At 36.0% G+C, this 18,427-nt stretch overlaps 1 protein-coding gene across 2 annotated transcripts in view; it reads left to right on the top strand.

The window, feature by feature from the left end:
- The first annotated feature begins 3,857 nt into the window (after window positions 1-3,857).
- CNTN5 (contactin 5) overlaps window positions 3,858-18,427 on the top strand; it is a 1,277,333-nt gene continuing 1,262,763 nt past the window's right edge. The window contains exon 1 of one of the 2 annotated variants that reach the window (XM_038568215.1): window positions 3,858-3,997. The gene's annotated coding sequence lies outside the window, so the exon portion shown is untranslated. The remainder of the gene's footprint in view (window positions 3,998-18,427) is intronic. The other variant, XM_038568216.1, reaches the window with a different exon arrangement.

The following is an 18,427-nucleotide window of genomic DNA, read 5'->3' as shown; positions in this document are numbered from 1 at the left end:
TGTCCAGTTCAAGTAAAAGTTTACTTTTGGATTTTCATGTTTTAGCTATATTTACAGGGAATACAGGTTTATATTGACAGTGAAGATTAATTTCTAAGTACTTTCATGTTCACTTTTTTTAAACATATAATGTAGAGAATTAAAACATCAAAACAGAAAAATACAAATGCTGAAAGTGGCTACAATAAGCAAAGCAGGTTACTCAAGAAAACATTGTACTTGATTGGACTTGAGTATTGCTTTCTGTTTCCCTACATGCTATGGAACCATTTGTTGACATATAATGGTAGTAATGGTCTCTTACCTAGAACCTAGAACCTTGTTGGAGGCAAATGAAAGGAGAGGAAAAGGAGGGCATGATTTAGGGAGAAAAGATCTGTAACACAAATTAGAGAAAAGCTTAGAGGCAACTCAACTGCTACAGATGTGCTGCATCTGCTCACTTGCCCACTGGGGACCAGGAGATAAAGAGATTAAGACATTTACACAAAGATGGTTAGACAACAGGATCAGATAAGCAACATGACAGCTAGGTCAAGGCACTGTAACCATAGCATGGAGAAAATGATTCACTAAACCACTTAACCCACTTACAAACTATATTTTTAATTTATTTAATGTTCAAATTATATTTTATCAAGGTAGACAATGAGCTGGTTATTTTTAAAATGTCACTAACATCCTGAAATAAAGAGAAACAGCGATTTTTTTTAATACTGACCTTTTTAAAGTAAATAGGATTGAGATTTTATAATGGGGCATGAATACCTACAACTTTAAAGGATAATTCTAAGAGCAATATTTTAAATCCCTATTTTCACATGAGAATAAAAGAAATGATTAGTTATGATGCATGTGAATAGATTTGATGGGTCCTGGGAAAACATGAGTTAGCTGGTTTCTTCTTGGCAGACCTCCTGCAAAAAAATTTTTCCTGCTTCTTACTTTCTTCACTGCTGTTTTTCTCTCTAATTTCAAAAGTTCATGTGCTTATACCTAAACTCTGTGGATGTAACAAGATACAGAGGTACATGACTTATAGACCAATTTAGAAGTCTGAATCACACTCGTAAAAAATACATTCCACAATAGCAAAATTCTAAATTTTTCAGAAAGATGTCAAATTCATCTATGTACTATTGTCTATATAGTACATATATAGATGTTAACATGAAATGTATGTAATAATAATATAGAATATCTAGTTGCATATTATAAAATTAAGAATTTCAAATTATAAAATAAATGAAAATAAACATAGTTACTCATAGTCCTATTGAAATAATATATCCATGTCACCTAGTCACCCCTACATTATGACTTGAAATTAGCATTCTAGATTTGAACTGATAGAAATAGACCCTGCTACTCCTAATTTGGCAGATGCAACTGCCTTTCTCCTTTCTCCCCTCTAAATTATCAGATCACCTCAAAAGGAAAAGTGTTCTACATCATCAATTTGTTACAAAGATATCTTCATGTCCAATTGTTATGCTAATACTTTTTACACAAAATCAAAACATCATAGGCCTTTAGATGATTGTTTTAAAAATAATCCATCCATCGATATCATTTGAAACATAAATTTCCTTGCTGGTGTTAACTGAGGGAGGGTCCAAAGAATCATGTGATCAATAGTGTTTCTTCTTTGCATTGGCTACTATCTTAAAGGGAAACGTAAGGCCATGTTTAAGAAAATATAAATGCATTTTTCTGTCTACCCCCCACTCCTGGCTTCCTATCTCTCCTACTATCTATCACTTTACCCTATGTCTTGATTTGACTAACCTACATTTTTTATTAGTTTTTTAAAATTTTAATAAGCCAACTTAAATCTTCTCTGAAATGACAGTTGAGAGAAAATATATGAACTATATGAGGTAATGACACAAATGCCAAAATTATCATATCACTTGCAATATAAAGGTATTTGAGGAAGTAAAACTGTAAGCAAGCTCTCCTTCTGTATCTATTAAGGCTGAATGTGCTCAGTTATAACAAACTTTTAAAGGCAAAAACCGCATTGCACAATAAAAAAAAATGCTTTAAGCTCTAAGACTTTGAATCTATTTTGTCATATATTTAAAGAGGTTATAGAAGTCCTGGTGATTCTCTCTGTGAACCAACAGCCTAACACAGGAGTGGGGCTAGTAAAGCAGAGAAAAAGCCCAGAGAAGTCAAATCTCGGGAACCACTCCTCAGCACATAAAGAAAATAACCTAATTACTGGAAAGCAGGGGAAAGAAAATAAAAAGTATGCAAGAGTAGAGAAGCATTCAATGTGCACACACACACACACACACACACACACACACACACATATTTGTCCTTGCCATGGAACGGGAAATCAGCCTAGATCCTGAGGGCGGCCCTTGAAGGCAGAGATAGGATGTGCCTCCAACACGTGTGATGAAGGAGAAGCCAAGACACAGGGAAAGACTGATTTTAATGCCCAGAACAGCAAGAGAGACAGCACAGGGCTGGTGGCAGGCACAGGCTGCATGGCCCGTGCTCTCCTTACCGACTCCCACGGAGGCTTAGGTGGGCGGCAGGGCCCCGGGGCGGGTCGGGCTGGACCGAGCGCACGGCCACCCTCACCCGGGTGAGCTAGGCTTTCGCACAGGTGCAGAGACGGACGTACAGACGCAAAGTGTGTGGGATTTCCTTTTCCTTTTAATACAGGTGGTAGTCGCATTGTGTATGGCGGGACGTTGCAAAAGAAGTGTCATGTAATTTGTGCAGCAAACCCTCCACGTCCAAGAGTCAGGAGAATTTGAGAAGGACTCGGAGCCCGAGAGGGAAGTGCCGGGGCCTCCCAGAGCCACAGCGCAGAGCCGCCACCCCGCGGGTTTACACCTGGGTCATTTTTCCAGTGACATCTCTTGCGATATAAAATTTCAGAAGAGCTGGGGTCTGAGCCTCGGCCGACTGACTCCTGCCTTAGCTCTTCAGGGCCCACACGGGGGGGGGGGGGGGGAGCCAAGGAGACTTCTACTGGGTCCTTGGAGGACACCGGCAGGTGCATGAACAAAGAGAAACGCTTCCCGGCCCGGACCCGGGAGACTGTGCAGGTGGGACGTGCGGACCCGGCCGGGCGCCCGCGCAGCCCTCGGAGCCGGAGCCGGAGCCGGAGCCGGAGCCGGAGCCTGAGCCGCAGCTGCGGGCGGTCCCGGCGGTCCCGGCGGTCCCCGCGGCCGGACCTGCGGGGGGCGGGGGCGGGGGGCTCCCTCCCTCCCTCCCTCCCTCCCTCCCGGGCGAGGCCCGCCCCCGCCCGCAGCCCCGCCGGTGCCCCCCGAGCGCGAAGCCCGCAGGGGCCGCGGAGCACAAGGGCGGGGGCAGGGGAAGCCTCCGCACCCGAGCGCGAAGGGAGGCGCCGTGGGCCGGGGACACGCGAGCGGACGCGGAGAACCCTGCGGGGCGGCCGGACCCGTCCGCCCGGGGACGTGCTGAACCGGCCCTTCGCGAGAGGCAGTGGGCGCGGGGCGCGGGCGGCGGGGCGGGGCGGGGCGCGGGGCGCGGGGAGGGGGGCGGGGGGCGCTCCGCGGAGGACGCAGCCAGTGCGAGGCGCGGGTGGCGGGGCGCGCGGCCGCGGAGGGGGAGGGGGAGGAGGGGGGGGGGGAGGGGGAGGGGGAGGACCCTCGAGCCCCACGCGGCAGCCCGAGCCGCCGCCGCGCCTGCCTCGCCTGCCTCGCAGCAGAACCGGCCTCGGAGAGGGCGCGCCTCGCTGCGAGCCGGCGGCGGCCGAAGTGCGGGTAAAGCTCGGGCGCTCGGAGGACTCACCCGGGTCGCGTGTTCGGGGAGCAGCGGGGCAGGCGGGAGGGTCGCCCCTGAAGGAGCCGGCGCCCCGCAGCCCGCCCTCCGCAGGCGCAGCAGGGCTCGAGGCACCGCGGGGTGCGCACCGAGCGGCGGAGCAGGACGGCGCGGCGCGGGCGCGGACCCCGGACTCGGACGAGGACCCGGACCAGGACCCGGACCCGCACCCGGACCCGGACCCACGGTAAGCGGCGGGCGCTGCTGGGCCGGCGGCTGCTGCCCGGGCCCTGCCTGCGCCCCGGGCGCTCACCGCCCCGACACACGCGCTTCCGCAAAGCCGTCTCCTCTGAGCCGCGGGGCCAGAATTTAACGACTGCAGCGTACAGCTTTTTTATCTCCTCTTTTCTTTTCTTTCCTTTTTCCCCCCTTTTCTTTCTTTTTTGTCACATGCATTTTTTTTTCCTCTGCTGGGATTTTATGTCAGAAAAGTGGAAGCGAGAGCACATCTCCGCTATTTGTCCCATAACGTGAGCCCCAGGAGCGAACGCGCGGCGGCGCAGGCCAGGTGAGGGGAGGAGCCGCGCCGCAGAGCCCAACCTGCGCCCGCAGGGCCCGGCGCGCGGACCAGGGGCCCGGAAGAGGGGAGCCCACGGAGCGGGCACCTGGCGCGCGGGAACCTGCTAGGACGCAGGAGGGATGGTCTGTGAGTGCGGCTCCGTGAACTTCCAGACTCCAAAGAAAAACAGGATTTTGGATTCTGCTGAGATGCTTTCTGAATGTTTTGTAGGAGTGTGATAGATTTCCTTTAGAGGATATAAAAGTGTTCAGACATCCTTATTGAGTTTTTTATTGAAAAATGAAAGAGACTTGATTTGCATAACTAGGAACATGCTGTGAATTATATTAGCTGAGAATTACTCTGACCATCTCAAAATTTTTTGTTTAAATGATTTTATTTTTGGAAAACAAAGATCCACTAAGTATTTTCGAATTACTTTATTTTAAACTCCTATAATCTCTTTAGCACGAAAAATACAATACATCGTGGTACTTTAAATGCAGATTGGGAAGCAAAAACTTTTAAACTGTCATATGTAAAATGCCTTACCTTATTCAATTCATCTGGGTTTTTTTTTTAATTGAAAAGATGAAATAATTTAGAGATACTATACTCCCAACTCGATTCTCACTTTTAACTGTGGAAAGGAGGGTGAAAAAAAGTAGGAGTTCATTAGGATACTAGCATTAAAAAAAGCCACAGATAAATAAACAGTAGATCAAATTTAAAAACTAATGAAAGTATAATTTATTGCTATTGAACTGTAACAGAGCTACAGAAATACAACTGTCATAGCAAGCTTAAAGGAGTTCATCATTATTGATATTGTGACCCTAAACATAAAAGAATTAGTAATGACTAGGTCATTATTTTTTTCAAAGGGCCTATAGTAAATTTTAAGCAACTTAGAAATATGCTTTTGCGTATTTTCCTGCTTCGTACTCAGCTTATTGTAAGTTGAATGTGGACCAGTATATTGAGTCTCAGTATATAACTTGACAGCTATATTTCCTCTGACTCCACTGGAAAAGCAAACAAACTCTAAAACAATATGACTGCAAGAGTATGTGACATGAAGCAAATGACTAAAAAAATACAGATATCACTTACAAAGAGCAACTGAGTCTAGTGAGGAAACACAAGCACAGAATGCAAACTTCAGAGTTAAATTAAGGAAGTGTGACATAAAAAATGAAACAGAATTTGAAAAATAACTTGAGTGTGGTGAGATGATAGTAAAGCATATTTGAAATATGCAAATATTTGAAAATCAGTGAAATATTTTTACAATAAAAGTATTTTTTTTGGGGGGGGGGGGCGGGGGTTAGCCAAGACTTTAAATTGTTCTGAAGTTTAAAACTTCTGAAAACTAAGAAATGAGAAAAACTGCTAATTTTAATTTTTTGTTTGATTATATATACAATTGAGTAAGAAGTTAGAATTCTCAAAGTTAGAAGAATAATATTTACCCTGATAGGTTAACTAAATCCCAGACTTTGTCTATAAACTGTGAGGCACATGTTACACCACAGTATATTTAGAAATAGATGTGGGAAAGTACAATTGTGGTATTTGTTAAATGGATTGCGGAAATATCTTAATATTTCCCTGCCAAAGCAATCCTTCAACCATGAGGTCGCCTGAAATCTTTATTAGGTTAGCAAGATTAACTAAAATCAAATAATGAACCTACACATAGGCTATGTTTATTTAACAAAATGAGTAAAAATTAGTTGCTTGACACGTTTACTTCAATTTTATGGGTCAAATTAAGTAAAGCTGTTTATTAAAATGGCTAATATCTGTTTCTTTAAATGCATTTTTTAATTTAACAGTTTAGAAAAAAACTTAACTCCTTTAGGTTAGAGGTTAGAGTATGGTTTACTTTCAAAACTGATTTAGTGATAAGGACCAGAGAGTGTCAGTAAAGGGTAGTGGGCTCTCCAGATAAAAGTAATGGGATGATGTACTGGCCGAGTCATTTTGGAATCTCTTACTTCTAGAGAAAACAAAAGGTATATTTTTTTTGTGAATTTAGAAAAAACAAAAAACAAAGAAACTTTCCTGGATGGCTATAATAGTATAGCGATGATTTGACTACATTTAAATTCCACTGACTAAAACAAGTTTTATAGCAACATTTAGTGATTCCCCATTCATCAAAAATTAATTTAGGATTTAATGAGGCCAAGATGTTTAAAATGTGATTTGCTACCACACATATTTTGATAAACTATATAGTCTTCAAACTACGTATTTTCTTAAAATTTTACTTAGAGGTTGGGAATTTATCTTAAACAGGTCCATATATTTATATAATTGGTGTCTTAAATCTCTGACTTTAAGATCTCAGATTTATTTAACTCCTTTTACATACAATAAGAGATGTGTGTATTTCTGACAAGATACTGGATTAGTGCTGTAAGGCTGTGCTAATATGTCACATGAACTTCTTAGCACTTATAGCAGGGATGAGGCTGGTCGGAAGCCCAAAGCAATAGAATCTTTGCAGAGGTCTATTTTCTGAGCATTTGTAATCAATAATTCTACATTAGAGATTGGTGCATTTTAAAAAGTAATGAAGCCTATAAAACTCCTTAATATAATATTTAGGTTTAAAAACTATTGTGAACCATGTATGTCTCATCTCTCTAACTATACCCAATTAATTTGTCCTTTTATGATTTATTGATATCCAAATGTGTAAATGTTAGAAGGGTTCTGATAAACAGAATAATATCAGTTGATATCTTTTCCAGACACTTGAACGATCTTTTAGTTATTTTCATTAAGAATGAATACAACACATTTAATAGTATCTCATTGATATAGTGTATGAGAGAAATTTTTAAATTGTTTTATTGTATATATTTACTTTTTAGAAAGATGGTTTTATAATTAAATTCTTTCATCAAAGTCATTTGGCAGTATCAAAACATACACCATGAATTTGGTAAAAGACCATGTATTTAACTTCATTTATGTTTGATCTATTACAAATATATGTATAAGCCAACTATAGAGCATTTTCATACAAATCAATCCTTTAAATTAAGACACAGGTCTTTAATTTCACATTCCAGAGTATTAGACATTGTATTTTTGACGTTATAGCCTTCTTAAACATCAGCTCATAAGACTTAAAATTATGGAAGCTCCTCTTTTTAGTTTTTCAGGGAAATGGAAGGCCAGCAATAGGGCATAAAGCAATCCTGGAAAATAAATCAAAGTTTTATCTTTTAGGGACATCAAAAAATCAATGAATCCACAATTTCTTAATCTAATATAAAATTGTGTGAAAATCATCATTCTCGAGAAATTTTAGAAAGTATGTTCTTTTCCCATGAGTTTCTTAAGCTGGAATTCCTTGTGATCATTATCATTTTTAAATAATTCCAAAAACGTTTCATTGGATGCATTTGACAACTCAGGTGTAAAATTGATTTTTTTTTTTTTCTGGTCTTCTCAGTGATTCCTTAAAAATCCTTAGTGACCTAAAAAACTTGCTTCCTTGTAGATACCACTTTTATTTATTTTTAGTAAGTGGATTTCTCTTAAAAGATCCAGCAGGACTTGCACATTTTTTTTCTTGTATCAGTTGTGGTTCTAAGTACTTCCTTTATTTGTATAAATGAAAAAAATGTTGAGATCCTGATAGAAAATAAAATACTAATATAGTTGTATGAGCTATCCTGAAAGCATACCTTTATAGTTTGTGTCTTTACTCTAAAAAAATATGGACATGCTTAAGGATTAAAGTAACAAATTGAACATTCATTATCCAAAATTTAAACAATTGTCTATCTGGGCAATGAGGGAAATACAAGTATTTTGTTTATGAGCGTTCCAAAACTCTCTTTTCTGACCATTGCCTAGGAAAGTATAATTATATACATAAACATTGTATGGGGCTGGGACAGGAATCTGCTTCTTATTATCATTCTTATAGCAGTTAAATGCTCATGAAGATGATTTCATCCTCCATTGTGATCAATAGCAACTATAGCATAGGGAGCTTAGCAAGAGAAATTACGTTAATCACTTAGGTGATGAAAGGTGTATTAAAATTTTCTTCTTATCATAATATTGGCAGAAACATTCACTATGAACCTAAAAAACTAAGGAGTTCTTACTAAGAGAGGTATTATAACAGGATAATTACAGTTTTAATGTGTTTGGAGCTATAGACATTTTAAAATGTATTTTCAGAAAGATTTCATTAGTTTCAGGAGTTTGTATTTATGAGAAAACTAGTGGAGAAATGTTTTATTTATTTGGTGAAAAATTTATTTGTAAGTACATAAAATTTCATCTTATTTTCTAAAATGTTTAATTCCTTATTTAAAAGCATTAAAGAACTTTCCTGAAGCTGAACCAAATATAATATAAACCAAATATAAATATTTTAATTCTCCTAGGTTCTCTCATTTCAAATTTATATAAAAAATTCACTTTTCAGTTATATTTACTGAGATACTGTTGTAATTTATAGTCTCAGAAATGGCAATTAGGTGAAATCCCTGGTGAATAAGATGAATACTAATTAGAAAACAAAGGTGAATGACAGTAGGAATTTAACAATGACTTCTTGTCTTCTAGAAATACATTTTTATTTAATTAACATTTCATGGTCATTAATATGAAATTGTTTCCTGTGCACCTAAATGAATTTAAGGATTCACAAATGTTTCTGAGATTAGAAAAGCTCTCATATTGAATTTTGTTAGATTTTTGTGTTCTGACTTATTGTGTTATTTTGGAAGCTTTCCTCTTCATATTCTTTTCTAAAAGATGTAGACTAATCTCATTTCTCGTATTCAAAAATTCATAGAACAATTTGTTAGTGATCATTATTTTTTTTCTAATTTTTAGTACATTTAATGACAGGAACTTCATAAGTCATATCATTTGTAACAGATTTGAAACATTAAGCTTCATACTTCAATTTAATACTCTTTCTCATTCAGTGCTGGTGTTCTATTGGCAGTACCTGAGTTAGGGAATGAGCTTCTAATGCTAAGATAACCATCTCATTAAAAATAACCACAGACCTCATGAGTCATGGATGATACAAATTATCAGGACAACTAGGAAAAAGTGACAGAAAAATATCATTTAGTGTTGGAAGGAGCCATACAGAGTTCATATTTTCACATATTATCACAGAGAGTAATAAACAGAGATATAAAGAGATGAAGTGACCTGTTCAACATTACTTTTAATGCAGAAGATAGAATTAGAGCCCTCCTCTTAAATTTCTGAGTCAGAGCTTTTCTAGTTTATATTTTTTTTTTTGCTATGGAAATCTTAATTATTTTTATATCTATTAAATCAATATTAGGACATCATATATATAATTTCCTTGTTACCGTTGAGGACCTGTAAAACATTTTCTTTTAAGATTAGAAAATTTAAAATTGAAATATGTTAACTCATAGGAGACAGCTATACTCACAGTCTCTTAACCAAGAACTGAGTATCTAGACAACATAATTGCCGGATATAAACTTTTTCATAATGAACTTAGTGTGCATTCAACAGTTAAATAGGAGATTTTCGACAGTTTCAGTTAGGAAGCCCAAGGACTCGAGTAAGAAAAGAAATGAAGGGGGATACCTGGGTGGCTCAGCAGTTTAGTGCCTGCCTTCGGCCCAGGGCCTGATCCTGGAGACCTGGGTTCGAGTCCCACATCCGGCTCCCTGCGTGGAGCCTGCTTCTCCCTCTGCCTGTGTCTCTGCCTCTCTCTCTCTGTGTCTCTCATGAATGAATAAATAAAATCTTTAAAAAAAGAAATGAAAATGATTTTTCCACTATATATTTATAAAGTACTGTCCTTTTTATTTTTTTAAAGATTTTATTTATTCATTCATCAGAGACACAGAGAGAGAGAGACACAGGCAGAGGGAGAGGCAGGCTCCATGCAGGGAACCTGATGTGGGACTCGATTCCGGGATTCCAGGATCACGGCCTGGGCCGAAGGCAGGCACTAAACTGCTGAGCCATCCAGGGATCCCCAGTACTGTTCTTTTTTTATTATTATTATTTTGGTTATTTTTTTTCTCCTGGACTGGCATTTTTTGGGGGTTTTTCATCTTTGCTTTTTTTAGTAATACATGATTGATGGGACAGCAAGGTGAAATAGTCAATGAGGTGTGTGAGAAAATGTTCCTTTATGTTGGCAAATTTGGATAAAATTTAAATCGTGGATTTCCTTAAGATAATAATGATTGGGAAAATTTAATAAAATACAAAGCTAAAAATGAGTCTAGAAATAGATACTATTCTTCTGAGTTTTAGAATTCAAATATCAACTTTTATAAAAACTCTAGTTTTAGTATTGTAATACTAAAGGAAGTTAATACAGAACAAATCTGAGTCTGTAATAGTATGTAGTTTATCATTGTGCCTGAACCAAAGTTCATCCATGCTTAATTTTAATAATGTGATTTAATTATTTAGAGAATTAAGTCTGGGAAGGAACTTAGTTTTCACTCCAATATGTACTGTAAGATATAAGCTTTAAGTTTTCTGTCTACCAAAATACTCTATTTTTGTATAAAGCACAATGCTGTCCTAATTGTGGAAAGCAATATTGATATATAGACCATGAGCTAAAAAAATTTCTCTGGTAGAACTGAACATAAACTATGAAATGAGCATACTGCAATTCAAGTGGAAAGGCAGTTACACATTGCTGGGTTTCTGATACAGCATTATCTCTCAAACCTATCATTGTTACATATGACAACAGATTTTTGTGTGTGTGTCCATATGAGCTGACTTCATATTTTAAGACTCTTGTTTCCTTCAAATACTGAATATCTAACAGTGACAAGTATAGTGAAGACGAACTAAAAGACTGTCTAAAACGATTAATGTCTCACCTGAAATTTTTTTACTTTATGCATATAGTCAACATTTGCAAATAACTAGTAGAAAATATATATTCTCTAAGTCCAATGAATAAGTGGTCCTTAATATTCTTTGAATTTTTACTTTCTTTGGATATTTACTTACCTTTACCTTTGAATTCTCCAGTATTTAAAAAAAACAATAACTTTAACAAGAAAGAGTGGTTATTTAAGATTTAAGTTAAATGATCCAGAATTGATTTTATGAAAATACACCAGATTAACTGTGTTTAAGAAGTTATGACTGTATTTGTTTTTCATTTTTAAAATAGTCTTGTTAGTATATTAACTCAATGAGTTGCATTAATAAAAAGTCATTTCTTTACATTTAAAGCCATTTCTACATTATTTCATGCACTCAAATGGTCTAGTGTGTGCATTTGTAGTTAAGTAAAAATTAAAGGGGGATAAATAGTTTATAAGCTGGTGGAGGAAATAAGCACATAGGGTGAGTGTAATTCAATGTGAAATGTGCAGTGATGGAGTTATATACAGCTAAGATGCAAATGCTCAAAATGTTCTCCTTTTAGAGACTGCTGTTAGTTTTTGGCTACTGAGTCTTTCCAGCTTGGAGTATTTCACGCTAGCCTTGGCTCTCTGATTGCTGCATTTACTTCCTACTGCATAAGTTATTTTGAAGTAACTTTGATTCCAAGACTCACCCAACCACTTTAAATGAATGCTGTGTTTTTCTACATCTCATTACAGTGCTAACTTTAGCATCTTAGAACCATCTAGTGTCTCTGATAATACAGTTAAGTCTGAGGTAAAATGAATGTGGTTTGCTTCGAATCTATGAAAAGATACCTTTCTTAGATGTGATTATAAATAAGCTTGATTTCCTTCAGTTAGTAAAGTATAGGATATTGATGGTGCTGTAAAGCTTATTTTATGGGGTTGGGTTAACTGCAAAGCTAATGCAGCTTTACTTACACAGCCCCTTCCACGTAGGAATAATAGCACCAGAGCAGAAATAAACATGTTTTTAAACAATATTTTGCTACAATAAAATATCTAATATAGAGAGGGCAGTATGGATTAGAGGATTTGGTGTTTGAATTTTAGGGTTCAGTCATAGCTCTGCAACTTGTTAGATGTTTAATTTTAGAAGAGTTATTTCAGCTTGCTTTACATGCAATACTAGGATAATAACTGTCATGAAGTTGTGATAATATTAATATATATGAAAAAAAATCTACTTTTCAATGATGCAAATGAAAGTGTTAGAAAAAACAAAAACACAAGTCTAGGAAGAAAATTTGTTTTCAACTTCAATATGCAAGATATTATAAGATACAAGCTTTAAGCTATCTGTCTACCAAAATATTTTTATATGCGATACAGTGCTGTACTAACAGTGAAAAGCCGTAACATTAAGATGTACAGACTATGGGCACTTAAAGATTATTCTGTGTATCTTCTCATTTATTAAATAATTTACTTAGAAAGGCATTTCTTACAAAATTAGTATACACAGTGCCACTTACTTTTGGCAATTCAAACGATGTGAGAGCTTTGATCTCAGACAACGGAGACTTGGAAAATTGTCAGTCCAGATACAACTTGATAAGAAACTTAAGAAAGTGTACTAGGAACCATAATCATTGATATTTTGGTCTCACATTCTGAAGACATGGGAGGAACAGAAATAGTCATTGTAGGGGCGGATTAAACTGATTCCCCTAGACGAAATGAGAAGTACTAAGACTTGAAGGAAGTTTCAATTATGGGTTGGCAAAGAATCTTTTCAGTTGGTGGGAAGAGAGGCAGAAACAAGATAGATGTGTAGAAGGAAGTATGAAAATTAATTAATGCAAAATAAAACCCATTTTGTAATGCAAAGAGAGAAGTTTAAATATATCAAATAAGATGTAAAGGATTCTAAGAGACAGATGAAGGATTGGGATTTTGTTCAAAAACAATATGATAATTAGTTCATTTCAAGATTAAATGGCATTTAAGATGAAGGTCAGCCCAAGTTTTACCCCTAACTGTGACCTGGGAAATTCAGTGCCTCAGTGTATTCATCTCTCAAGCAAGACACTTAAAATCAATAAATGTAAAGGATTTTCCGGGAGGTTTTAATACACTGTAATTCAATGACCATGTGCATTACGGGATTTTGATAAAGGGAAAAATTGAAAGAAAAAGAATTGTTGGTGTTGACAGATAAATTTAGCATAGATTCCACCAAACACAGATAATGAGACAGATCTCATTCATAGCATCTAGGGAGGCCATGGAAAAAGCATGGACTTGTTACTACTACCCAGATTCTATCCTGACTCAACAGCTTCCCCGTATATCCAAAACCCTTTCCAAACTTCTGTTTCTTTACTTGTAAAATAGTAATATTAATTACTAATTAATTAATATTAATTACTATTTTACAGATTTTTTTTGTAAGAAGGAAATAAAACTGTAGATTTAGGAGTCAAAATTATTTCCTTCATATCTTTAGGTACAGTTATTTACATTTTTTTAATGCTCAGGTTCAAGAAATATTTGAAGAGAGAAAAGTCATTTGAACTTTTTATAAATACACATAGGTATAATCAGTCTAATTTTCCAAATATGGGGAAAATCACTTATTTTATTGGCAGAAGCTTGTGTATTTGATGATAATAAGATATTTTCTTTTCTTTTCATGCTCTTATTTTCCTTGCACATATTTAAAGAGGTTTATTGTTTTGGATCTTTTTATTATATTGTGTTTTGCTTTGTCTGACAAAGGAAGTCTGTGATGTCCTTATACAGAATTATTTAGAACATTAATTATATTTTGGTAGGACAGGAGATGTTCAGCTATTGTTTAAATACCATGTGATTTCAAAATGATACAGATATATTCATTTGAAAATAGTAAGTTCCTCTGATTATTTTCTCCTTTCACTTTTATTGTATGTTTTGTTACTTAAAAAATAATTTTATGAATGTGGCTCATGATGCAAATATTATGCCTAACAACACAAACTCATCAAAACAACTAGAAACTACAGTCTTTTAAATTGTGAATTGTCAGTAGATTTTACAGCTAACATAAAAAGATTTCATTTCAGTTTGCAAACATTTTACAGGCTTTTTTTTACAAGTGATATTTAGATATAATATTTTGGCTTGGTTTCTGTGACAATAAAAGTAAAGATGTTTTCGGATTAATATGAATTATGTGCCACTTAAAATTTATATATATATATATGTATATATATATAATTTGTGCATATATATATATATATATATATATATATATATATATATGCTTTGTATATGTACAGCTAATCAAAATCTTCCTCAATGGGCAGACGGGGTGGCTCAGTGGTTTAGCACTGCCTTCAGCCCAGGGCATGATCCTGGAGACCCGGGATCAAGTCGCACGTCAGGCTCCCTGCATGGAGCCTGCTTCTCCCTCTGCCTGTGTCTCTGCCTCTCTCTCTGTGTGTCTCATGAATAAATAAATAAAATCTTAAAAAAAATCTTCCTCAAATATTTACTGATTATGTTACTATTGCAGAGAGTTTAATACAGTAAAGAAAATTGAAAGAAAGAAGTCTCATAAAAAATAGTCTTTTTCAAAACAAATGTGATAAGACTATACTGGTTGTTGAGGAAAAAAGGAAGGTTGAGAAAGCCACAAAGCTGACAGGAGAGGGAGCTGACAGAAAGGGATTTTACACTGTTCTATAAGGAAGTGTTTACTTAAATAAATGAGATACTTAAATAAATGAACAGGGTTGCTATTTCATCTGAAACAAAGATGTCTTTTTATCTTTTCTGCATGTGTTTGTCTTAGAAGATAATAGGCTTTAGATATAAATGCATGGTTGATTTTGCCAGATTGAATATTGAAATGCCATTTATTCAAAAATATATAGTTGCCTTGATAAATATTAATTTAGGAGAGAGAAATGGTAGTGTTTTCATTCTCATTACTTCTCTTCTTTAGATATCCTGCATGAAATATCTCCTACATATGAGAACTTCAATAGATATTTTAAAGTTAAGAAAACTATTTTGAGGCACCTGGGTGGCTCAGTCAATTATGTGTCTGACTCTTGGTTTCACCTCAGGTCATGATCTCTGTTGTGGGATGGAATTGCAGAGTACTCAGTGCAGTGTCTACTTCAGATTCTCTCTCCCTTTCCCTCTCACCCATGCTCTTGCTCTCTGTCTCTCAAATAAGTAAATAAAATCTAAAATAAATAAATAAATAAATAAACAAAAAACTATCTTGATTTATTTTCAGATTAACTACCTTTTGTAAATCTAATCTCTATTTGGTTAAGTGTTTGTCTTTAATGTTTAGGCAGATGGTGGAGTTCAATTTCTTTTTTTATATAAAGAAATTACTTTATTATTAGTTTCTTTAGGTCTTTTATTTCAAACACATTAGGATAATTTAAGTTTTCTCATGAAGAAAAAAAAACTCAAATAACAAATGTATATGGTTGTCTAGTTTTTTTTTCTCCTAGGTTTCTCCTAAAAAATAATACATTGTTTTAAGGAGTAATTTAAAGAATATTTTTTTTTTTGTAGAGGAATAACTTTAATAACAAATGATAATTGTAATTTTCTTCCCAACCCTTGATTGGTAAAGAATGAAATGGTAAGAATTACTTTTAAGGTAATCCTGAGATACTTTTTGTGAGATTATGAATGATCTGCTCTGTTGGAGTTTTGTCAGCCTGATAACTGCATGACAAAACAGCTAGCACAAGTCAGAGTTTTGATCAAATGAATACTGTTGTCATCATCTGTTTTTTTATCCTGACACTGACTTGACAATGAGCAGTATAAAAATAGCTTAATGAAAGCTGACTATCTGCCCTAAAATTTCTTCTAGTTTTACCCTTCACAAGTAGCCATCATCAACAGGCTTTTATACATGAATCCTTGTAGAAAATTTACCTTTTGGGATGCCTGGGTGGCTCAGCAGTTTGATCATCTGCCTTAGGCTCATCCAGGATTGAACCCGCATCAGGCTTCCTGCATGGGGCCTGCTTCTCTCTGCCATGTCTCTGCCTCTCCTTATGTCTCTTAGGAATAAATAAGCAAAATCTTAAAAAAATAAAATGTATCTTTTTTTCTTAAAATAATTTTGGGTGTCTACATAATAATTCAAAAATGTATATACATTTTGAATACTAGAGGGGATCCCTCGGTGGCTCAGTGATTTAGCACCTGCCTTCAGTCCATGGCATGATCCTGGAGTCCCGGGATTGAGTCCCACATAAAGCTCCATGCATGGAGCCTGCTTCTCCCTCTGCCTCTATCTCTGCCTCTGTCTCTCTCTGTCTCTGTGTCTCTCATGAATAAATAAATAAAATCTTTAAAAATTTTTTTGAACACTAGACTATTTAATGATAAAGCAATTTATATAAATAATTTTTTCCTTAATTTTTTTCAATTAATTTTTATATGCAAGGAAAATGTGAAATAAAAAATCCTTATATAGGGATTTTTACATAAGTATACGTAGATCTAGAAGTAAAATTGAGAAGGTCATTGAGAATGTGCATTTAAAATTTTGGTTTTAGTGCCAAATTCCTCTCTACAGTGATGGTTCTAGTTAGCACTTCCACCAACAATGTTTTTAGAATGCCTATCACTCCATATTTGGAATATTCTCATGTTTATAAAATAGTTCTTAATCTTAAATTACTACCTAGCCCCAATTTAACTCTATTGAGTTGAATTTTTTTTCTTACTCTCTTTACACACTAACTGAAACCTAGAAAGAAGTGGCAACAGAAGTCAATTAAAAAATGATTTGAGGCATTGCTCAATTTTCTAGGAAATAAAATTGCACCTTGTGAAAAGTGAAAGATATTTGTGTAAATAACAGTGTTTCCTCTCTCCTCCACCACATGCAAAAGATCAGGTGGAGGTATGAGAAAGAGAAGACAGTTCTATTTGGGTAGAGCAGAAGAAGGCTTCAAGCAAGAAAAAGTTCTGGATAAATGAACCTTCTCATATTCAAAGCAGCATTCTAAATCTTACCCAGCAGTGGTTCAGGGCATCTTTCAGTATAAGAACGTCTCCAGATTGTTGTTTTTGTTCCTTTTTTGAATTATTTTACAGCTAATTTTAAGATAATGAAAAGGAAAACTTTATGATGGAAGATGATGTACCATACATTATGTCTGAATTTCACCATTGAATCAAATCACAAATAGGACTAAGTAAAATGTCCCATCTATAACTAAAATCAATTATAAACTTAATTCTTGGTTGTAGTTATCATATAAAATTCTATCTCAATTCCACAAATTAATAACTAGCTAAAATTTCATGGTTTTCTAACCAGATACCAAAGTTGGTATAAGAATAAATAATTAATTGAAAGCTGAAAAGACATTTCCTGTATCTTTTCAATATATGTATTTTAAACTGTCTTAGATAACTCTTTTGGGGTCTAGTTTAAAATAATAATGTGGAATGTAAGAAACAAAACAAATGAATAAAGGCAAAAGAGAGAGAGAGAGGCAAACCAAGAAACAGCCTCTTAACTACAAAAAACAAACTGATGGTTACCAGAGGGGAGATGAATGGGGGATGGATGAAGGGTGATGGGGTTTAAAGTGTGCACCTGTTGTGGAAGTGTTATATTAAGTCACTATACTCTGTCTGAAACTAATATTACACTCTGTGCTAAGTAACTGGAACTTAAACAAAAACTTAAAAAATAATAAAAAAAATAAAATTACCATGTTCTTAAAATATTAGTTTAAAAATATTTTTTTTTTCCCATTCTGGTATATCTTTTTGGTAGCTAGATTAAAAATTTAGTTTGTAAATTCAATGTCATAAGGTCATTAAAATATTAGTAATAAAAAAGAGTAGTAAATAGGTTTTAGGAGAATAAAAGGAAAGAAAGAAAATCCGAAGAAGTCCAACAAGCTAAAGGCATTTACAAGCTTTTCAGATCATTAACTACATTTAAGTCGAGATATGCTATTATCTCCTTTATTCCTTGTGTTTCTTTATTCTTTATCCTAAGATGCCATTCTCTGGACAACTTTCTTCCAAACAAGAAGTTTGTGTCACCAATAGGAAATACTATTGAACTTCATAAAGGCTTCAATTCTTATTTTTTCCATCACTAAATAAACTCAGAAAGGCCAAGTTGCTGTTCATCATATTCTATCTGCCTCAACAGAAAACGCTAAAAGTAAAAATCAAATGGAAGACCAAGAAATCTTTATTG

Source organism: Canis lupus, chromosome 21 (assembly GCF_011100685.1).
Source record: "Canis lupus familiaris isolate Mischka breed German Shepherd chromosome 21, alternate assembly UU_Cfam_GSD_1.0, whole genome shotgun sequence".
Lineage (NCBI taxonomy): Eukaryota > Metazoa > Chordata > Mammalia > Carnivora > Canidae > Canis > Canis lupus.
The sequence above is the reverse complement of the archived record's forward strand: the minus strand, read 5'-3'. Positions and strand labels throughout refer to the sequence as shown.